This window comes from Mauremys reevesii, linkage group 2 (genome assembly GCF_016161935.1).
Source record: "Mauremys reevesii isolate NIE-2019 linkage group 2, ASM1616193v1, whole genome shotgun sequence".
In the NCBI taxonomy this organism is placed as follows: domain Eukaryota; kingdom Metazoa; phylum Chordata; order Testudines; family Geoemydidae; genus Mauremys; species Mauremys reevesii.
The window spans coordinates 185,316,116-185,340,786 of NC_052624.1; the positions used below are offsets into that span (position 1 = coordinate 185,316,116).

The 24,671-nt window shown below is 43.5% G+C and overlaps 1 long non-coding RNA gene across 1 annotated transcript in view; it reads right to left on the reverse strand.

Moving 5' to 3' along the window:
* Positions 1-4,514: 4,514 nt before the first annotated feature.
* LOC120399157 overlaps positions 4,515-24,671 on the reverse strand; it is a 74,934-nt gene continuing 54,777 nt past the window's right edge. The window contains exons 3-4 of the long non-coding RNA XR_005594994.1: positions 19,496-19,580; positions 4,515-5,539 (exon numbers count right to left, since the gene is read on the reverse strand). This is a non-coding gene — a long non-coding RNA (uncharacterized LOC120399157). The remainder of the gene's footprint in view (positions 5,540-19,495; positions 19,581-24,671) is intronic.

Genomic DNA, 24,671 nt, shown 5'->3' on the forward strand with positions numbered 1-24,671 from the left:
CCAGAGTTAGAGGATAACGCTGTGATATTTAAAAAAATGCCATGTTTGCAGCTTTCCCATCAAAACAATGTGTACTATTAGTAGCTAGGTCATCAAAAACTATCTTGACACCAAATCCCGCTGTGGATTTCCTTTCTATTTTATTGTATTGATCTACTTAATATTTTCCACATTATGTATAACCAGACTAAAACACTGCCTGTTTGTAAGCAGACTCTCCATTACGAAAACTATGATCAGATATTGCTAAGTACCTCCCCTAGTCCCTAATTTTTGTCAGAACATCTTTCACAGTTATAGCTGCCACCGTCTCATAAATAAAAGGCTTGTAACTTCAGCTTTTACTTGGCTATGCGATAGTCCAATGAGATTAATCGGGTGAGTAAAGAATGCAGAATCAGGCCAAAAACCTTGTTGCTTCCTTTATAAAACTGCAGAATTGTGAAGTAGCAAGGATACATGGTGATGAAGTTGTGAGTAGATCTGGGTAATAATTTGTGCAAAATAAAAAAAAAATTGGCCAAAATATGGAGATTCAGGTTGACAAAAAAATTAGTGAATTTACCAAATAGTTTCAGTCAAAGCAAAAATTCCAAAAAAATTTACAATATTTCCTTTTGACATTTTTCAAATGAAATGTTTTGATTTTTCAACTAAAAACACCTTTTCATTTAAAATGTTACAGCAGTTTTATAAAATAAAAGGGTTAGAGAAGCCCCAAAATAAATCAAAATATTTCATTTTCAGATGAAGACCCAAAATGAAATTTGTCAATTTTTTAGTTTGCCAAAAGGGTAAAAAATACATAAATGGGGGGCGGGGGTTGATCCCAAATAATTTTTTTTTTCTGATTTTCTAGTTTGGCCCTGTACTGAAAATTCAGTTATCCATAGAGCTCTAGTTCTGAATGCTTGTAATTCCCACTAAAGTCAATTGTGTCTGAAGGTATTTAGCATCTTTGCAGGTTTAGGCATTTAGGTACAATCTATTTGCACAGTAACTAGTGTAAATGTGCCTGTGCAAAAATACCAGACTAAGCTTCACAAATCTGATCGAGCGGAAAACATCTCTTCCAAAAAGCACAGCCTTTAACTGCAAACACAGCAAGGTTTCTGTAGCTGCTGACCCCAGTACTGTTTTGCCATTGGCAAAATTGTGAATTTTCTTAATGTCGGACTAGAACGTAATTTTGTTTTACAGAAATATTTCCTTATTTTTGTAGCTACAGAAACTTCCTTTTGTTTTTTTAGAAACAAGCCAAGAATTAGAGAGAAGGCCACAAAATATTTTATTACAAAACCACCAAAACATGATTTCACACCAGTTTAGCTGGCAGTGAGAATTTTTCACACAGCAGTACCATGTACTGACACTCTCCTGGGGAAGCTTAGCTACATTACCTTTGGCTGCGACTTAAGACTATTTTGGAAGTTTCAAAAGCAGCTAGGGAAAGTAATTGTCACTTGTATTCATATAAACAATATCACTATATTAAAAAAGTGAAGAATAGCTTTGTCTCCACTTCAGATGGCGTTGACAATAAAAGTCTGCTTATACCAAGGTCTCTGGGGACATATGAAGCTTTCTGATAAATGGGGATCTGGATGAGAAAGAGATGGTTTTCAGACTTTATAAAGGAGGCTCTGGGTTCCCACCTCCAGAGCACAATGAAGTGAAAGCTAGGTCATTCTAGAGCCAAACTTTGTGGCTCACACCCATTTATACTCTTGTGTCTGGATGTGGGAATGAATGCACTGAACTGCATGTTGTTTTCCACCTCAAATTACAAGGAGCCTGAATTAAGGTCTGTCTGTTTCAGTAGAAAGAAGTGGAAGAGATTTCTGGATGTTTAGGTTCCTATTCAGTGAAGCGCTTAAGTATATGCTAAAATGTAAGCATGAGCTTAAGTCTCACTGCAGACAATGAAATTGAAAATCACATGCTTAAGTGTTTTGCTGAATAGAGATGTTTGCTGAATCAGGGCAAAGAGCACTTAAGTGAGTAGTCCTGTTATAGTTAATATTAAGCATGTACTTAAATGCTTTGTTTACTAAGGATGGATTTATTCAGTGTTTCAAAATCAGCATTTACTTAAGTGCTTTGCTCAACAAAGTGAGCAGTATGAGTGTCATGAATACAAAGCCCAACCAGGGATGGGAACACTTGGCTAAGACAGGGCAACCATTTTCTAGACAGTCTAGCTGTTATTGACAACTTTAAGGTTTAATGCACTTTAACTCATTGTCAGCTCTCACTCCAGAATGCCACTATACGGATTCCTGTAAAGAGCAAATATAGTCAATACTCCGCATATGATAAAAGCTGACAAGAAAACCAAGAGGATTTTTAACAGTCACAGGACAGACCCTCAGCTAGTGTAATTCCATTCCATTCACTTCAGTTGAGCCATGACAATTAACACCAGCTGAGGATCTGTCCCACATCTTTACACTGGTACAGACAAACTCCTGATTTGCATGTCAAACAGAGATCACTGACCCCTCACTTTGGTAAGGCAATTCCCATCTTTTCATGTACTGTGTATATACACTTGTCGGCTGTATTTTCCACTCCATGCAGCTGATGAAGTGGGTTCTAGCCCACGAAAGCTTATGCCCAAATAAATTTGTTAGTCACTAAGGCAGAGGTGGGCAAACTATGGCCCTTGGGACCGTCCTGCCCAGCCCTTCAGCTCCCGGCGGGGGAGGCTAGCCCTCGTCTCCTCCCCTGCTGTCCCCACTTCCCCACAGCACTCTGGACGGCGGGGCAGTGCGACAGCATGTCTGACTCTGGCCGGGCAGCATGGCTGCCAGACATGTTGCTCTGAGCGGCATGGTAAGGGGGCTGGGGCTGGGGGGTTGGATAAGGGGGGGGGGATCGGGGGGGCAGTCAGAGGACTGGGAGGTGGGGAGTTGGATGGGGCAGAGGTTCGAGGTGGTGGTGGATAAGTGTGGGAGTCCCAGGGAGCCTGTCAGGGGGTGGGGGTGTGGATAGAGGTCGGGGCAGTCAGGGAGCAGGGAGGGTTGGATGGGCGTGGGAGTCCCGGGGGGGGGGGGCTGTCAGGGTGTGGGGGTGTGGATGGGGTTGAGGCAGTCAGGGGACAGGGAGAAGGGGGCGGCTGGTTAGGGGTGAGGGTCCCGGGAGGGGGTGGTTGGGGACAAGGAGCGGGGGGTGGTGAATGGGCCAAGGGTTCTGAGGGGGGCAGTCAGGGGGTGGGAAGTGGGAGGAGTCTGATGGGGGTGGGGCCAGGCTGTTTGGGGAGGCACAGCCTTCCCTGCCCAGCCCTCCATACAGTTTTGCAACCCCGATGTGGCCCTCGGGCCAAAACATTTGCCCACCTCTGCTCTAAGGTGCCACAAGAACGCCTCTTTTTTTTTTTTAAGAGATCACAATGTTTCTCTTAGATGCATTAAAAGCACAAAAGGTCACAGCAGTAGCATTTCCATACCTCTTCCCTGATTTTCTCACTCACTCCTTTTCTTTCTCCCAATATGATTGCAATAAATCACGTAGCACACTGGGGCTCAATCCTGCAATGTGCTGAGTGCACTGGCAGTGATGCAGAAAAGCCTGTGAATCATCCCATTAACTTCAATGGGTCAGCTCATGAGCTTAAAGTTAAGCACATGCTTACATCCTTTGCTGGATTGGGGCCAGACTGCTCAGAGTCTTGCAGGACTGAGCCCATATTTCTCAGCCAAGATTAGATGACACTTCTACATTAATAATGGTCCGAATATAGCTGTACAAATAACAGATTTTCAGTTCAATGGCAATTCTGAAAAAATAAAAAAAAGTTTTGGATTGACCTGAAATTGAAATGTTTTGAAATTGTCAGCAAATAATAAAAGAAAATCATTTGTTTCAATTTTGTGCATTTTTAATTTTTAAATTTAAAATTTTTTCAAAATTGAATGAAATTTAAAAAAAAGTAGTTACTTATTGGAAAATCAAAATGTTTTATTTCGAAAATGTTGAAAGAAAATGTTGCACATTTTTTGGAAATTTTAGAGGGGGATTTTTAGATAGAAACAATTTGGCAAATTTGACACAAATTCATGAAAAAATTAGGTATTTCTGAATCTGCATCTTTCATCAAATTACTTTTGGATGAGAAATTCTGCCTAGCTCTAGTCCTGAACCAACTCCCCCTGAACAAATCTAAACTTTAGGGAAGACCGGATGTGGGTTCAAACATTACACCGTGTGGCCACCTCTGATCACAAGTAGTCATGGAACCATACAAGATTCCATGTCTAGTCATTTTTATTAGAAATATCTGCCTCATCTGTGTGACTATTAATTTACCTTTTCCTTGTGCTTTATGTTTCATTACATTTCTCTTGCCTTCAATCACTCTTATTTCACTTTTGGACATGTCTGACACTGTGCATTTTATTAGAGATCAGTTATGAGGAAAAAAATTGCCAGGACATATTTTATTAATCCTGTTCCCTTTTGTGTGTTTTACAATATCATTAAATGTAGAGCAAAAGCAAACTATTAGACTATATTGTACAGCTGAATAATACAACTTAGAGAAAAATTAAAAAGGGCAGAATTTGGAGATAATCTTTGATGTGGTTTCAAATATTACAACACACAAACGTTTGAAGCTGAGCTCCTCAATGCAAACTTCAGCAGAAAATTTTGTGTTTGCATTCGGCAACCACTAGGGGCCCCACACGTTCTTCAGCATGAGCTTCTTTTGGTACCTATGTATAATAAATTGCTGTGATACAATTCTATAAAAGAGCAATAGGGAAAGTGCTGCTCTTTAAGTTACTGCAAACTATTGTACTTTAGTGTGAACACAAGTCTTCACCTGGCCCCTTTTCATTTTGAGAAGGGTGTGTGTGGTAATGATACTTTCTGATGCTCTCTCAGTGACCCTTTTTGCCAACAACCGACAAGTTGAACGGATAGAAAACCAATAACTTTACACATGAAGGAAAGCGAGACATAATTGGTGCACAAAGGTAAACATCAGCAATAAACACTTTTACCTGCAAGCTATATGACACACATAAATGAGAGAGAGAGAGAGAGAGAGAGCGTGTGCCCGTGCGCACAAGTGAGTGAGAAAATGTACACAAGATGGTTCAGCAGAAAAGTTATCATAATGAGTTTGGGATCCCGCAAACAGCTCAAGGACAGAGACGCCACAGGTAGTCTATGCAGCGAGGGCCAATTAAACCCCTCATCATGTGTTCTGTCTGTAAAACACATTTAGCAGAAAAATATTTGAAGTATTAGTTTGTTGTATCCTTCCATCTTCAAACTCGGGTGCCTCAGTCACCATGAGACCAATTATTCAGCGTTCAGAGGGAGAGAAAAAATATCTAATAATTCTTTTAGAAACCTCTATTCTTTACATAATGTTATGATTTTAAGGTCTGCTAACTTAAGTTCTTTCAGGGACCTTCCCAGAGGAATGAAGTTCCATTTTTAGCAGCACTGTTTGCTGGTTAGTGGATCTTAAATCTTTCACTTTTCCAAGTCTGATTCTTGCCCATCCTAAGCCTTCGCCAGTGTAATCCTGTGGGGGAAATTTCCACATTTGAGAGAAAGAAGGAAACATTTTTGTGGCAGGTGATTTTAAAAAATGGCATCTGTTTGATGCTGTTCAGTGGCTTGGATTGTTAGAAGTAGTCCCGTGGGAGACAGATTAATGGGCAAAGTGCAAGTGAGGCATTCAATGGTGCATGGTAAATGCAATTTATCACATGGCTATCACCACCACATTATGTGGCTGGAAGATTAGACAGATAGGTAGATATTCAATACAGTCAGAAAATGGTCTCATCCATTCTCTTATACATTTCTGATCTGCTAAGACTAAATAAAAACACTTTTAGGCTAAATAAAAACGAATACAGGAAGTATAGGTTGTTCATATACATTCATTTGAGTACAAAACTTCAACACTCAAACTATTCTCAGTGGTAAATAGTACTGAACCGTGTTTTAACTGCATGACTTCTACTAAAAACAATGGGAAGCAAGTCCCTTATTAAAAATATTATTTTATTTTTTATTACAGGAATAGCCCAAAATACTGCAGTATCACTATTATAAGTGGTCATGTTTTGTGTCAGTGTAGATCAGTATTTTATAAAGGAGAAGCTAGAACCCTGTGAATTTTGGAAAAATATTGTATGATAAAAATATTACACCTAGATTCTGAATATTGGTAAGTTGTATGTGAAAAAGGGGCTTTTCTTTCTGATGTAAGATACCAAAAACTGTTTAAGGGGATGGAATATCACATCTTACTCAAGTTAGGCATAATTTGTCCTTTCTCTGTTCAGGTTTTTGTTTTGATAAAGCAGGGTAGAAACAAAGCAAGGAACAAACAGAAGTTGCCACTTTAAAAGAAAAAACACAGATAAGAAATGCAAATAGTAATGAGATTCCAAGATCTGTCATAACTTAAAAAATATGTTTGTCTCTTTAATGGGGCAGATGCCAGCAATTTCCAGTGTGAAAGGTTGAAAACTCCCAAATATTTCAGACAGGTGCACTCTCAATTTGGAGATTGATTTTAAAACATTTTCACAAGATAATTATTTCTAGAGCCTGTGACGGGGTCTGCTTACCCCGCACTAGCCCAGACAGGGTTGAGCCCGTGGTATTGGCAGCGGACGTCTTGCCTCCCTGGCAAGACTGGGCTCCAAGTGCTCTAGTAGTATAAAGGGGGGGGGAGCCCAGCTCATTCTGGGTGGGAGGCCGCAGGGGAAGGACCTGCCTGGGAAGCTCCTGTGGAGGGCCAGCCACAGCCTCTGACTGCACCAGGAATTGAAGCCGTCCACGGCCCGCCTGCACCCTGGCGACTGGAGGAAACCCTGGAGACGACAGGCCCCGCCAAACACAGAGGACCCGACATCTCATGGGAAACCCCAACACAGACTCTGGTAGGAAGTGACCCAGGGAGGGTGACAGATTGGTATCTCCGGCCCCGGGAAACTCAGCGTATTTCAGTAGGACCCTCCGCTGAGTCAGTGGCAAGCTGGGTTGGGGCCTGGTAGAGTCGGGTGGGCCTGGGCTACTGGGGCTGCCACACCCCATAGGGGTGCCCCAATGCTATAGACTCTAGCCACTAGGCCACGCTGCCCTGCTCCCAAAGGCGGCACTATGGACTCTGGCCACTAGGCCATGCTATCCTGCACCCAAGGGCGGTGCTATAGACTTTGGCTGCTAGGCCATGCTGCCCTGCACCAAAGGGCTGCTTTATAGACTCCAGCCGCTAGGTCACGCTGCCCTGCACTGAAGGGTGGCTTCATAGACTGTGACCAATAGGCCACGCAGCCCTGACCCTAGGGGCATGGACCGTCACAGAGCCCCTTCAGGCAACAGATCTCAAAGTGTTTGAAAGGTAAATATAATTATATCCATTAAAAACAAAGATGGAGAAACTGAGGCTCACATAATTTAAGTTATTTGCCCAAGGTCACACAACAAATGAGAAGCAGAGCTGGGACTGGAACCTAGATCCACTGATTTTCAAGCCCACATCTTCTCTAGTGGAGTGGGCTGTCTTTCCTGTCCATGCACTCAGAGGATTTTATCCTATTGCTGTAGCTAACACACTTTGTCCATTTTTCTCCTAAACATAGAAGGTTGTCCTTCAAATCATCATGATAGTAAATAAAAGAAGCCTAAGGATTGCTGTATAAAATCAAAAGCACTTAATAAAATTGTCACTTCAAATATTGTTTCTTTGATTTGTACATCCCCCACCTCCCCACCCCAATGTACAACTTCTTAAAGGTATGCCAGATTTTTCATATAATCCAATGTCCTAACCTTAGCAGTGGCCAATACCAATGGCAAGAGCAATACTAGAAATACACAGGATATTCTAAGCTGCACGAGTGAGAGCAAAGAAGTCTGGGTGATGCAGGCAAGTCATTTAACCTTTCTGTGCCTGTTTCCTCATCTGTAAAGTAGCAATAGAATGACCTGTCTTCCACACAGGGCTGCTGTAAAGCTAGACCAGGGGTAGGCAACCTATGGCACAGGTGCCGAAGGGGGCACACAAGCTGGGTTTCAATGGCACTCGCATTGTCCAGGTCCTGGCCACCAGGCCGGGGGGCTCTACATTTTAATTTAATTTTAAATTAATTTTAAATGAGGCTTCTTAAACATTTTAAAAACCTTATTTACTTTACATACAACAATAGTTTAGTTATATATTATAGACTTATAGAAAGAGACCTTCTAAAAACGTTCAAATGTATTACTGGCACACGAAACCTTAAATGAGAGTGAATAAATGAAGACTCAGCACACCACTTCTGAAAGGTTGCCGACCCCTGAGCTAGACCCTTTAATGCTTAGAAAACACTTGGAGATCTTTGGATGGAAAAAGTGCTATAGTGATACAAAAGTAACATCATTGTGTTGCATGGGGGGCACGGGGTGCAATTACTCCTTGACCCTTGAAATGCAAACAAAACCAAATGAAAGACTGGCCACTGAACCAGCACATCCATGTTTCAGAAACACAGCACACACTGAAAATATCACAGTCATAGCCTTCCTTACAGATTGGCTAGTTCCTAATTTGTAAAACACTCTGGAACACGCTGTTGATGAGTAATGCATTTCATGGGTATACTGGAAACATGCAGCTCTACCTCACACCTCGTTATGTACCCAAGGTGGACATCAGTTAGCATTACCACACAAAGCACAGTTTGTGGTGCCATATTACCTAACTCTAGAAATGACCTACTCACAAAGAATTCCATTCAAATTTTTAAATTCCTGGATTATCAGTCAGCTAGAATCTCATTTTGAGGCTGGGGGGATAGTGGTGGGTGAGTTGTATTTTGTATCCCTCTTTATTTAAAGAGAGAGAAGATGACATTACCAGGGTTGGTTTAGCACCAAAATTGTGAGAAGCCAGTAAGAAGTCTGCTAATCTACTAAAGAGAAAACACCCATAGTTGTTCTCTTTTGACAAACTCTTGACTTGCAATGCATGATTCATGATATGTTGTGATGGCTAATGAAACCTGAACTTGCTGCTGTCCTCAATAGAACATTTGTAAACAAGGTTATGTCAGTGTGAATTTCCCTGAGTAAACAGTTTAATAAATTACAAAAAGTGGACTGCTTCTTTCAGAACAGAAAAAAAAGCAAAGGAGATTTAGTTTCTGTCTTATATACTCTGGACTGCTGGGGAACAAGACTGAGCTCTCCCTTTTTTTTGCCCCCACCAAACTGATCTGTTAAAACGTTCTGCTGGAAAGCTGCTGAGATACATGATTTAACGATGTTGTTTTACCCTCACTAGGGAAGTCTCTTATCTGCATTACAGGTCACAACAATTCTTTGAAAAGTAAATATGCACTGTGTGTTCAAACATCTAATAATTTTTCAGTGGGCTATCAAGATGATTCAGAATCTAAGTGATAATGAAATGACCTCATAACTTTGTGCTGTCGAGATATGACAGGACAGTCATGTAAATCAAATTGTTCTCTTATCTCATGGGAAAATAATGGCTATTTTATTCTAATTGGGGAGAAATCTTGTTATTAATGTTCAAAATAAATACCAATCTATGAAGGGTAATGTATCTCCAGCTATACGGCTTAGTACAGAAGCTGCAGACACAGAGAATCCTTCCTTTAGTGCCTCTAACCTTGTAGGTGGTCTTTTCTACAGATATAATGATGGGTTTGTCAGAGTGGTTTATGACATTTGTCTATGCCGCTGTTTGCTCCTTCAGCCTGGGGTCAGCTCTACTCTCTTGCACACTGTGGTTGTTCTTAATGCTTACTCAGTAATCTCACAAACCATGATTGTGTATTTCTTCCTTTATATTTTATTTTGTTCTATCTTAGGGTTTTCTATAGCACTCGTCACCAGAGTATTTATACTTCTGTATTGTATTTGTCTGTAAAGCATGAGGTGAGCTTCCACATTAACCATCTACTCTCTGGCCTACAATAAAAATAAGTATATTCACATGACTATGCTCTACCTATTTTCCCCAGTTCCCTGTGCATTGACTGCCTGATCCATCTCCTATTAAACGAAATGTGAAGACTCACACAGAGTTTAATGGGAGTTGGATCTATCTTGCCTTGAACATATCTCAACTGGACCAAGGGATTTGCCCCAAAATCTTATGTTTTGGTTCAGAAAGGAAAAGAAGTAGAAAGAGTGACAATCAGCTTCAGCACAACAGGTTATGAGGCACAGGGTTGAGTCTGTGTGTGCGTGCTTGCTTACTACTGTAGTTCCTATAGGCATTATTGGGGTACTACACTTTTTGGGAAACCAGCACAGCTGCTACAGTTTGTGGCAGCTGCATTTAATTTTTAATCTCTCCCCTTTTGAGCACCATTCTCCTGCATAGATTATTCCCACATGCAGTGGGAGTGGAAACTCAAAAAGTTTTGACTCAGAATTTTCTTGTAATTCTTCCACCAGGAGAGGTATGAATAAGGTTTGCTCTCAGTCCCCAGAAGAAACAGGGGATTTGGACCCTCCAAACTCTTGGATCTCATGACATTTATTGGACAGGGCTTCCATATTCAGGTAACTTGCTTCTGTACTGCTGCCAGTTTTCCCTTACCCCTTACTAGCCACTTGCCAACTCTTCAATGTTGATACCCAGCCCTTCCCCCTTCCTCAAGCACTCTCAGATCTGGAACACTGTAGAGCAGCTAATGACGGGCTTCCATAGCACAGCAGGGAGGAGGGAGAAACATGGTGCTGAGGGAGCACTCATGCTCTCTCTGCCTTCCCTACTCACCTACATCAGGGGTCCATAGGCACAGCATCCCGTCTATATGTGGAAGCATGCTGGAATAGGAGTGACACACCAAATTCAGATGTGGCTCTTGAACACCAAAAAGATTGGTGGTGCTCCACACCTGGGTTATGGCTCAGCTCATTATCGAATTTTGGGCCAGGCTCAAAACTCAGATCCAGATTCATATTCTGAACAGTTCTAGTGCATTATTATTGGACTAGTTTGAGCCTCTGTCTACGCAATAAGGTCATACGAATAATAATTCACACACAACATAGACACACACACACAGGGCACAGCAGGTGAGACAGAGCCACAAACCACTGTAACATTATAGTCTTAGGGCTCTGAGTCTATAACCTTCTGAGAGATAGCTTAGCTAAAGTCAATGGGTATTATTTTATTTTGGTCTATGGAGATCTTATTCAAAACAACAACAACAAAACCCAACCAAGGAAAGGACTGTTATGCCACCTATCAATACACAGGGCAACGGTCAATGGCAGAGGTTCTTATGGATGACTTATGAAAGCATTACCCATCACCCAAAAGCTCTATTACATTTGTACAGTACTCCCACCAGTGAACTGGCTTGAGGTGGAAAAAATGAAGGGTTAGGGCCTGGAGTGTTTGCTACTTCCCTTCTTTAGGAATGCATGTGGCCAAAACTGCCAGCCAGTAGAGACTGAAAGAGGCATCACAAAGGAAAGGCAAGGAGAGGAACCATAGAGAAAAGAGAAGGCTGTATTACCCCAAACCCTCAGCTACCACTGCAACAATGCAACTACAGCTGGGCTAGGGTGTGAAAATGGCAGTCAGTTTGTTTCATGAAGGCCTGCTTTCCTTCCTTCCTTCCTAAATCCATGGCCCCTGGCACAGCTGATCAGAGGCCACCTGTGAATACACAGCCAGCTGCCACTATGGATCTGATAAGTGGGGAACGGGAAGGTAAAGTGCAGAGTGGGCAGCCTATGGCAAAGGACAAGAGAAACAGACTGGTGAGCCATTGGAAAGAAAGGGTATGGGTCACCAGGAAATGGATGAGGTGCAGTAGATGAGAAGGTGGTATGGGTTAGGAAGGATAATTGGCTGGATGGGTCTTTGACGTTGTATATAGGGGGCCCAACTGAAGTTGTCCAATCAAATATTGTTATCCCTGGCTGTGTTGCTAAAACTGTTGGCCTCGCTGTGTATTACTCCAACTTTCAGATACTTTTGGTCCAGAGAGACACTCAGTCTTGTTACTTCATTTTAGCTCATTGTCTCTTTTAATAAGTTCTGCCTCACCAGGAGAGTCTGCAGATACACACACTACACACATTCTATAACATTATTGGGCTTGGGGCTCTCAGCTTCTGTGTTATATTCATGTGTGATGTACTAATACCTATTTTTTAGCTATTCCCATATCCTGATATTGCTGCTGTGCCCTGCTCTAAAAGAGCCGTGTGCATCTCTGTCATTACTCCCACCACTACCCAATGCAGGATGCAGACATCCATAATTAGAAATAAATTAGTTCTCTTCTCCTGTCTGTCTGCTCTTGCGTCATAGCTGCTGCTGCAGCTTTCCCTTCCCTTCCCTTCATGGTTCATATTTGGACTCAATCATTTCTATTCTTTTCTTCTCAAATCTGAATCCTAATATCTCAAAATATTTACCCACAAACAAGGGCTCTGAATCTGAATCCAGTTATTAGCTTAATCACCAATCCCTAGGGCCCTGTACTTGTATGAGGATATAGACTCAGATCAGTTCACATGCAGTTCCCATAACATTAACAGGGTTTGCATTACACACTTTTGATAGCAGAACACAGACTATGGTTTGCAAATATTGGGACTTCTCTGGTTCCCATTGAAGACAATGGCAAAATATCTTCCAATTTCAGTGGATGCAGGATCAAGTCCCTAATGAACTGTTGAACTCTGCATAACTAGCATGTGTCCGTGATGTGATCTGGTGGTCCTGAAGTCTTATTCTGGACAGTTGGAAAACACTTTATTTTAACAGTCTAATAGCACCCCATAATCTCATCAAGGCCTATTCACCAGGATTGCTCCAGGGGTCAGTTGGAAAACATTTAACATGGAAAAACCCCTTTGCTTCTGTACACTCTTCATATGCAATACATTAAACTTATCACCTCAACGAGGAGAACTATGCTCCAGATGAGATTGACTCCTGGGACTGCCAGTCCCTGCTCAACGGAAGTTTAGCCACATAAACTACCATGGAGACTAAATTACCTGTTATCCTCAGAGAAGCAGGTGACAGCAGGAGTCTGTTATGTTCCTCTGTGTGAGGTGAGGAAGGGGGTCACTGAGAGGGCAGCTAATAATAATGGAGTTACTTGCAGACTATCTGACCTGTGCAGTGCTACAAGGTTTTGAATTTTACTATAGTAATGGATTTTAAGGCAGTGCTTATATTTATCCTCCCCAAGCAAATAAAATAATAATTAATAAGATATCAGTACATTAGAGAGACCTTATGTACAACAGGTTGTTCTGATATATGTGCAGAGCTTAGCAGGTCACAAGCAAACAAGGGGCATGAGCCCACAGGAGCACTTTATATCACACGCTGAGAGGAAAGCTGCCAATTGTTTATCTCCTTCCACAAGACAGGTCACTCTAAGAACAGACTAAAGAGTTCTGCTCCCACTCCTTTAGGGGAGGGGGTGGGAGAGGAGAATTACATTTTTCTGTTTGAAAGGAGAATTTTAGACTGACCAGGGAGAGGAAATATAATGGAATTGATTTAGCTTCTATTGAATACCAGTTTTCTGTTTCACTAGAATATTCTAAAAAAATCCATGCAGATGTACAGAGTACCATACTCTACAAGACATCAACTAGGGTAGTAGGAGTTTGTTCTGAGGAATTAAAAACCCTCTTGAACCTCAGATATTTGATTTGGAACCAAAGCTTTCATGGTCTGTGCTTCTTTTTTTGTATTGTCCATTTCAGGCTGGATAGTTTAGTGTAATAGTAGCGGTCTCTTCCATAACTACTGAATCTAGGAGGCCATCACTTAGGAAGAATCTGTGTGGTGACGCTAACCAGCACTGACTGCGTTCCTCTGTACCGGAGCAAGGAGAGCTATTGGGTGTGTCTGGGTCCAGATGCCTGAATAAAGGTTTTCCTTTGTACTCACTGCAGCTGAGTCCTGACACCCCAGGGCGGGAGTTTAAGTGACTCACGCCTTTCTCCATTTACCAGATCAGCAGTTCAGATCAGCTGTGGTGTTCTTGCTGAGACCCTAAATTTGAACTCTGGGCCCCTGGAGGCAGTGTGTGTGTTTTGGGGGATGGAGTTGGGCTCAACTCTGGATTGAGCCTATTCTGGGGGAGGGAGGGGTGTCAGTGGGTCAAAAAATACCAAGTTAGCACACTTGTGACAGTGGGCATTCTGCAAAGCCTATGTGTTCACTGAAGCTCTTTCTGAATAAGTGGTGTCTGGGGGATTGAGAGGTTAATTGTAATTTAAAATAGATTTATTAAAAAAATTCACTGTCTTTGTCATATGATCATTTTAAATGGTTGTAAATGCACACAGCAATTCTGAAGAGGTGCAAATAAATAGCAAGCTTCCGTGAGTAGCCAGGCAGATGGGTGTGGAAAGGTTGTGTGAGCTGTGAGGAAAAAGCGACTCCAATGGTGGAGGAAACAAAATCAGGCCGTCTTTGCGGCTTGTCACAGTGTGATGATGTGCCACTGTGACTTACATTAATAAAATTGGGTAACCTTCTTACTATCTTATATGGCTGATCAAAAATGCAGTAGAAGAAGGGTACTATTGGAATGCACTGAGGTCCAGTGTCTAAAAGTGAGATGTGAAGAGTCTGGGAGATGAAAAGCAAGGGATTGTACCACGGTAGAGAGAATGGGTGAGTGAGCATTTGAAGCAAATGAAGAGGGGGAAAAAAAATGAAGCCTTGGAAGCAGAAAGATGGATGGAAGAAATCCTGATGAAGGAAAACCACCGCCACAAAGGAATTTACCCTAGGAGATCTTTCTGGCCAAGTGCACTGTAGCTCTGAGGATGGGGGAGGGATAGCTCAGTGGTTTGAGCATTGGCCTGCTAAACCCAGGGTTGTGAGTTCAATCCTTAAGGGGGCCACTTAGGGATCTGGGGCAAAAAAAATTGGTCCTGCTAGTGTAGGCAGGGGGCTGGACTCAATGACCTTTCAAGGTCCCTTCCAGTTCTAGGAGATTGGTATCTCTCCAACTATTACTTACTATGTATTTTGTCAATTGAAGGCATGTTAACAAAACTATTCACAGTAGCAACAAATTAAGGATGGGATTTTCAAAAGTGTTCTGTGGTGAGCAGAGCTCTGCTATCACTGATGGCAACAAGGAGATGGAGTTCAATGCGAGGAGAGCTAGGCCACCACCACGCTCTTTTGAAAATCCCACCACAAGCTTTTATTCCTTTCTTACAATTTACCCTGAAACAACGTTCTTCAAAATGCGTAAAAATATTTGTGGCCAACCAGAATATACCAGGTGTCCACTGTCTGGAGAGTTCTAAAAGTTTTGTGAAATCACAGGTTCCGGTGTGAGCTCGCAACCCAGGGGCAATTACTAAAGTATAACACAAGAGTGATTAAAGCCTGCAATGGTCTCCATTCTTTAGTAGCCTTACTTGCTTTCTACTACTGTTTACTACATATTATGGAGCTTAAAGCGTGTTTCTCAAATAAAATAATTACAAAACAAACCACATCCCAAAGCAAAGAAACCAATATCCCATGTTTCTACGTTCTTTTGGTTTCCAGAAGCAAATGCAGCACTTAGGAAAGGTGCCAAATTCGCAGCTCTGCAAATTGAACTCCTCTTTGTTCATCTGCAGAATGAACACAGAAGAGGGAGTGGCTCTGTTGGCTTCCCCACGCTGCCCTGCCAATGTGCCTCAACCCTAACCTGGAGGGACCATTTCAAGGCGTGAGAAGGTGATTCAGACTCCACGCCTATTTTTCCTTTGGCCTCTCTGCTAAGATGATTAATAAATACCACTGCTGGTAATTTGTGTGATGTGGCTAGATATCCACTAGGAACTAAAGCCACCAATCTCATTTTATATAGATTATGGAACAGCTAGTGGATGGCAATGACTTCACTTACTACCAGCTTGGGGTGGATTCAAACCATTGCCCCACAGGTAAGGCTCAATATCTCATTTCCAGTATAGTCCCAAAACCCAGATTCTTAAAGGAGAAATCCCCCTCCTCAGTATGTCAACATAGGGAGGGAAAAGGAGCAAGACAACACTTATTCACATGGTAATAACCTTTACCCCATGCCATCTTGGTATATTTCAGTTCCCAACATAATTCCCTTATATTTCCACAGTGATTTATTTCTGTGTATAACAAATGGAATATGTACCATTAGGCTGTTTTTGAAGAATCAGAGCTCAGTGTCTATTAGCTCAGAGTGCAATAATTATTAGATAAAGACAAACACTATAGCAATCAAAAAGAAAACTAAATAAAACCCACCTACACAGATTTCTCACAGTTGGCTCTGGACATGACTCATTGGATATGTATTAAACACAGTGGGTGGGTACTTTAATTTGTATGTGTTCCATTGTTTAGATGTGTTTTGTACTCACTAATTCTGACTTTATTTTTTTGGCAAAATCTTTGAAAAAAAATTCTTGGGTCATAATCATGAACTGCAGCTGTGTTACCTCACCTGACTATCTTGGAATCAGGGTGGAATTCTCTGGGGAGAGGTTTGTTAATGAAAGCAGGAAAATGTAGATGGAAGGGCACAGGCATTATTCAACAATTAAAATGGAGAATACCTGATAGAGGATGACCTTCTTTAGAGATTCACCCACTCAGCTAGGAGTTACTTTGCATACTGGCCAGGCAAAATTTTCAAAAGCTTGTGCCTATGTTTTGTGCTCAAAAATATTAACAAAATAAATTGGCTGCGGTTCCCTGTTCCCGGCCAATGGGAGCTGCGGGGGGCGGTGCCTGGAAGGAGGCAATGCAGGAGCCCTCTGCCTCCTTCCCCCTCCCCCACAGCCCAAAGGGGCGTGCTGCCAGCTGCTTCAGACAGTGGCACGGGGCTCGCAACGCCACAGGGGGCAATCCCGCGGGTAGGCAGAGGGACGCGGGGAGCTTGGCAGGCCACACGCAAGAGCCTCGCGGGCCGCGGGTTTGATACTCCTGGCGTAGAGTAAAACTTCTTGGTTTCATTCTAGTACATTTCAGGAAGGCCTCCTGATATTCCAGGCTGAGCCATGAAAAATTCTCACATAAGTCCTTCCCAGCCACACAGGACAGTTGTCAGTAGAGCCCTGCAAATCCATGGACCATTTTTTAGATAGTGGATCGGATGCAGATACAACTGCGCAGAGCTCTATTCACTGGCAGTGCCTGGCCTGTGGCATCTGGCTTGGGCAGGCCAGGGGGTGCAGTGTGCTTGAGGCCAGCGGCAGCAGCCAGTGGCCGGGGCTGGACAGCAGGCCGGAGTCAGGGCTGTCCAGCACCTACTCGCCGCACTGTTTCCTGTCCAGAAGGTCGGGCCCCTCAGGCAGCGCCAGCTTCCCCACCATGGCCTGGCCTAGCAGCACTGGCCGCGCTCCTAGTCCTGGACCTGGCCTGCCAGCTCCTGGGCAGCAGGGCCTGCCCCAGCCACAGGGATTGGAGCGGGCGGGGCCCCGGCGTCCCACCCCTCTGCCCCTGTGACTCAACACACACTGCTGCTGCCGTGTGCAGTCGCTTGTGAGCCCCCGGGAGCAGCACGTGATGTGACGCTCCTTCCCAGTAGCTCCCACTCTGCGCCACCCCTTCTCCTTGAGACCACACCCCTGTGCTGACCCTTACCCCCAGTCCCTACCCTCATGCTGCCTCTTCCCTGCAAGATCCTGCCTCCCACTTGCTCCTCCCCCCTGTAGCTAGCCCTTGTGAGATGGCTTACTGCTGCGGGTACGGATGTTGACGCAGATACAGGTACAAGACGGCTGATGGATTGCAGGTCGGATCATGGATTGATCCTGGCGGATGTGGATCGGATGCAGATCCACATTTTTGTATCCGCACAGGGCTCTAGTTGTTAGGTATAATGATTTATAGTAGGTCCCTATAGTTTTAATTGGAGGTAGACTTTAATGGATAATATTTCACACACAGTATGCCCCTTTATTTTCACCGTGTTATATCAACATTTACCAGTGGGGTCGGAGACAAAGCTTTGGTAAGAAGTAACACCATACATCACAGGGGTCCTCAACCTCTTTGATAGTGTGATGCCACATTTAGCTACCTGTAAAAGGACCTGCATACCACATAATCCTTTGTGTCAGTTCCCATTCCGTTACAGAGGAGGTGCTGCAGGGATCACTTCAATGGTTTACTGCTATACTGAGAAGGACCTACTGCAGGGGTTCTCAAACTTCATGGCACCGCGAGCCCCTTCTGACAGCAAAGTTATACATGACTGCCCGGGGTGGGGGGGAGGGGGACAGTGGGGCACAGCCTGAGCCCTGCCGCCCTGGGTGGGGGTGGAGCTTGGGCTTCAATTTCAGCCTCAGGTCCCAGCAAATCTAATGCCGGCCCTGGCAACCCCATTAAAATGGGGTGGTTTGAGAACCGTTGACCTACTGTAAGTGACAGAACAGTCCACTTCAGGCTCACAGCCCTCCAGGCAGATTTTGGTGAACCCCACAACCTAAGAACTGCTGATAAAATGGGCACTGCATGGCCATAACAGCTAACATAACATTGCTGAAAACTGCTTGGGGCAAAGCTAGGAGTCCCTGCCTATCTTTATACTCACCATTTACACAATTTCTATAGACAGAAGACCCGTTGAAATAGAGACTAGAAGAGCAAATGTGTCAAAACCTTCCTATAGAACATCAAGAGTTGTGAGTAGAGCAACTTAGTGTCTGTTTTATTACCTTCCCAGAGTACTCTGCTGTGGGCCTGGATGTGCACAACCCAGTCACCCCTTTAACTGTCCTCCTGCAGATATATTACCTCACAAAACCATGCACAGGTTAGAACTTTGCAAAAGGATGCCATAGATAGCACTTAGATTATTTGGGCATCACTGAGGATATGGATGCTCAACTCTTCAGTATACACAGTCTACTATAAAATGGCAAATCTTATATTCCTATGGTCAAAGTAATGAAGCTACTTCACCAAAATTCCTCCCTTTTCTTGTTTACTTCACAATTAACATATGCAACCTGTTTGACCTTAAGTAGACTCTTGAGGCGGGGGGGGGGAGGGTGGTTCAGGCTGAAAGAGTCCACAGCAGCCAAAAATAAGCATACTTGGCCTTAATCACCACTTTCCTTCAATCACAAAGGAAACACCAATGCTACCATTGTGTAAATCCCTTTGTTTTAATGGCTGCAGTTTCAGAAGAACTACAGTCACTAACCCATTCACTGCTGCTCCATGTCATTCTGTTCATTAAAAAGAGCATCTACTTATGGGAGTTGCGTAGCCGCTCATTTCTTTTCAATGGGACACTTGTGGGATATATGAGTCATTCAATTTTTCCACTGTATCACATATGGCCCTTATGTCTGTCTGTTCCCATTTGTTTAAATATGAAATGACACTTAACTTTTCAGCAGTAGTTTCCTTTTAACGACCATTTAAATGAATGGCTCAGTAAGCTCCACAAGTATGTTTGGCAGCACTGGAGAAGCAAATTTTAGAGACTAAATAGCAAACAATGCTTACTATGCTGATGAGGGAAGCAGGCAGCTGGGGGAGAGTGGCTCTGAAGTCCCATGCATGCTGCAGGCATGACCTCTGTGGCAGGTTTCTACAAGAAAACAGGTGTGGAAATTAAATGTGTCAAGCACATGGCCAATGAGTCTACCTGGTCCAAAATTAGCATTGGAGAGAATCAGCAGGCTGCCTCCCCACTATTCTCAATACCCACCAAAAGCAGAGATTTGGCCACACACTTGCCCTGAACTAGCATATTGAACTAAGGATTCCATCCTTTTTCTTGCAGCTCCACATGATCACAGCCTTATCAGAACTGGACCTTACACAAGCTGCAGTAAGTAGGCCCAATTGGGTAGGTTATGGGCTGAGATAGATTCTTAACTCTGAACTTCTGGAATTAGATTCTGCTCTGATTTATACTGCTTTAAATTCAGATTATCATCTTCAGTGAAGTCAATGGAATTCTTCCAGATTTAAAGAGATTTAACTCAGAGCAAAATTTCACCCTTAGTATTATTTTCTACTACTACTACTACTACTAATTATTTATGCAATGCTCCAAAGTGTGCTAGGCACCTATTTTGCTTGAATGCTCTTTATTTAGTACATAGATTGATGCAATACTGCAAAACCATTGACTGTAAATGGACTTCTGCATAATCACTGACCTTCTGGTAGACCAGCTGCAAATGAGTAGTATGACCCTTGTATTTTTACTGATATTTGTTCTACTGTATTTTTTTTATTAATTGTGGCACTTAACACATATGAATAACTCTAGGAGAAAACACAGATTACTCAAACCATAGTGCACTGTGATAATGTTACTACCATCAGTAGTGATATGGAGATCAAATAAATAAAGCATACACAGTGTAACATTAATTGTTCATATGCTGGGGGGACAGGGAAGGGACTAAATTGGACTAAAATGATAAAGAGTAGTAAAAACTGACCAGTCTATTTGAAAGATTGTTCTTAGAACTGAAATCATTCAGATACACACGGTACAATGGAACATTATTAAAAGCGCTAAATATATATGGTCAATACAATATTTTATTTATAGGCTTGTGCTATTACACTAATCACTGCAGTATCTGACCATCTCACAAATATTAAATAGTTTAGCCACACAATATCCCTGTGAGGAAAAGAAATATTAATTGTCTCCTCTCCTATTACAGATGAGGAGCTTGAGGTACAGGGAGGAAAAGGCCAGCATTGGACATTGACTTTGCCTCCATTTTTTTTATTTGATATTACAAAGTTCTGGTGCCAAGAATTCTAGTTTAAGTTGCTGGGAAGGAAGGATGCTCAGCACTGTTGAAAAATCAGACTCCAAGGTCTTGTCTTCACTACAAAATTAAGTCAACTTAAGTTATGTTGATGTACAGCTGTCACAGTAAATACAGCTGTTGCATGTCCACACTACAGTCCTCCTGTCACTGGAGTGCATTCACAGTAGCAGTGCTTGCATCGATGCAGAGAGCAGTGCAGTGGACTATGCAACTCACCACTATCTAGTGCGGGGTGTTTTGTGAAGGGTTTGCAATGCCTCATGGGCTCAAACAAGTCATGCAGGGGTGTCTGGGAACATGGGTTCAGCATCCCATGATTCAGCTTTCTCCATCCCATCATTCAATGGGATCCTATTACGTTTTGCACTGCTTTTCAAAAGCCCCACTAATCTGCATGTCTGCCATCTCCGTGAGAAACATGGATCCTGCACTGCTCTTCAGTATTGCACTGAGCATTATGAACACAACGTGCCTGATCCTGCAGTATTCCCTGAGCTGCATGTCTGACGATGATGCCTTCATGGCTGCCTGGCTATGAGCCAGGGAAAGAAACAATTCAAGATTGCTGTTGGCATTCATGGAGCAGCTACACACTGTGGACCGCTGGTTCTGGGCCTGAGAAACAAGCACTGACTGGGGGGAATCGCACTGTTATGCAGGCCTGGGATGACGAGCAATGGCTGCAGAACTTTCGGATGCACAAGGCCACATTCCTGGAACTGTGTACAGAACTTGCCCAAGCCTTCCGGTGCAGCGACACCAAAATGGTGTCTCCCAGTGGAGAAGCAAGTGGCAATCACTGTGTGGAAGCTGGCAACACCAGACTGCTACTGATCAGTGGGGAATCAATTTGGAGTTGGTCAATGCATAGTGGGGGTTGCTGAGATGCAAGTGTGCAGGGCCATTATTTGCATCTTGCTACAAAGGATTGTGACTCTGGCAATGTGTGGGAAACAGTGAATGGTTCTGCAGCAATGAGGTTTGCTCTGTGCTATGAACCTTGCAATGAGTGATGTGTGCACATTAATATAACAATGCAAAAGCAACTGTTTCTGTTATCTTTGAATATGGGCCGCAGCTACCATGTGTTATAGACTAATAAGGATGAATTAAGTTTCCAAAAACAGGCTTTTATTCCACACCAGTGCAAACATGCCTATTTAAAGCTGAAATAAACTTCATGTATACAGGTAAAAGTATCGTTAAAGGGGAAGGAACAGAGAATTCACAAACACATATGCCAACTCAGTCTCTTAGAGGAGGGTGTATGTGTGACTGTCATCGTATGTACTTTCCCACAGGGTTGGAGTGGCTGGGGTAATGCTGTGGCCCCCGAAGATACATGGAATATCGGGGGTGGGGGAGTGTAGAGAGGTCCCAGAATGCAGTTCTCTATGGACTGTAGTGGGAGGCGAGCACAGATGTGTTCAGCATGAAAATTAGACAGGGAACGCAGCATGTCTGTGTGCTCCCTGAGCAGCGCTATCATCTCTTGCTGCCCGTTTCTCCTGTCCTTGCTATCCTTCTGCATTTTGTCATTGATTCTCAACCTCCAATCCCTCTGCTTACAATCCAATGCAGCAGAGGCTTGCAGGACATCCTGGAACACATCTTCCATTGCCTCTTTTTCAGTTGAGATACTATTTCAGATAGAGATACTATTGTGAGTGCATCCACTCCCCTGGATCCACACAAGTTACAAGTACAACATTCTCACTTTTCCTTGGGATTCATAGAGCATGGCAGCAGTCCCAACCATGGTGAGTATGGCTCCGGGGGGCAGGGAGGGGGGGGGGCGAGTTGGAACAATGAGGGGTAGCACTCAGGCATCCAAGCAGATAGGGCAATTGAACTGAATACTGGCACTGTTCTCCACAGACGGTGGTGATTTTAGTGGATATCTCACTCATGAAGGTAACCAAGGCTGAAAGGGAACAGCGGCTGCATGCGTCTGGCTGCAGACTGGGTCCTTATGCGGCTAGCCCATGTGCTGCAATGGTGCCTGCTGAAGTAATTGCTGACTGGTGTGGGAAAGTATCCTACCACAGTGGAAGAAATAAGGCAGCCCTCCCCAGAAACCATCAGCAGAGGATTGCAGACTACCCCCTGGAAAGTTTCCTAGAGATCTCTAAGGAGGATTCATGGGACATCCTGGTGTGCATTAACAAAACTGTTCCAGAGGGCCCTCTCTGCCTAGCTGTATAGGGGAATGAGAAGCAGATAGCTACTGTACCTCTACTGGTTATTTCACTACCTCGTCTAACCTGATTAAAAAAATAATATATGAAAAGAGGTCTCTCTGCAATATTGAAGCAAACTGAGTACTTATCAGAGGTTCCCTCCCCTGCATCAGGCTCACCACTGCTGGACTGCTGAGAGTGGCTTGACTGCTCAGGAGTCAAAAACAGGTCCTGGCTTGCCATGCCACTGGATCCCCTGGTTGCCTATCCCCCATACACCTCCTCCTCTTCCTTGTCCAGCACATCATCTTCAGGTTTCACTGCAGTGCTCCGTGACTCTCACTCCTCTGAAGTATCCCCAGCATGCCTGACGTTAGAGGTGGGGTTGCCGCTAAGGATGGCATGCAGCTCCTTGTAGAAGCAGCATGTCTGTGGCTCTGCTCCAGAGTGACTGTTTGCCTTCCTTGCCTTCAGGTACACTTGCTGCAGCTCCTTGATATTCACGTGGCACTGCTAAGTGTCCCTGTTGTAGTCCTTCTTCACCATGCCCTGAGTGATCTGACTAGAGATGTCCAAGTTCCTATGGCTGGATTGAAGCTGTGACTGCACAGCTTCCTCTCCCCACAGACCCAGGAGACCCCCACCTCCTGTGTACTCCAGGCAGGAGCGGGTCTGCAGCGTGGAGCTGGCAAGGTCAGCTTGACAGTTGCTAGGTTAACTTTCCACACTGACCAAACAGGAAATGGAATTTCAAAAATTTCCAGGGCTTTAAAAGGGTAGGGGGAGTGTACCTGTTTACATTGCTACCGGGCAGCGGAGTTCAGAACGGTGACCAGAGTGGTCATGATGGGGCATTGTGGGACTCCTCCTGGAAGTCACTAAAGTCATCGTTACCAATGCAGTTTCTACACTGACACTTCATCGCCTTAACTACATCGAGCTAAGCACTATGCCTCTCGCCAAGGTAGATTTATTAGATCGTCGTAGCAGGCAAGTTAAAGTGGTAGGAGGAATATTGTAGTGTTGACACCTACACACTTAAGTCAATGTAAGTTGCCTTATGTTGACCTAACTCTGTAGCATAGACCAGACCTGAGTGTCAAATGGGACACACAAAACTACAAAATATGTTGGCCATAGGGCTGAATCTTGCAAGATGCTGGGCATTCTTGTGAGGTACTGACTGCCCTCAACTTCCCTTGAAGTCATATGGAGATGTACATCTTGCAAGATTAAGCCCTAATAAGTGTCTTTCATACAGGAAAGGTCATATAGGAAATCTGTAGCTGAGCTAGGAATAAAATCCAGGTCTCCAACATCCCAATACACTGAGTTAACCACAAGACCATCTTTACTTTCAACTTTAGCTTTGCCAAAGAGCTTTCTAGTCTCTTTTTAGTTAAACCTAAAGAGTTGCTATCCAACTTCAAAATAATTAAAAACTTTAGTGCCGGAGTAAAATACCACCGTCTTGAAATGTGTATTTTAAAAACCACTCTTTTCCTCTGTTTTTAGTTTTCAGGGGCTGAAGCATTGTTGCCATGAAGTGTTCAGTCTGACTGTCAGTCATGGGATGCTGCCCATGACAAGTCATAGCTCTGATGGTTCTGTAGATGGAAACTTCATGCTTTGGAATTCACATTCCAAGGAGGATTTTGCAAAGGAGACTAATTGACATATATAGTTTCACCATATCATGCC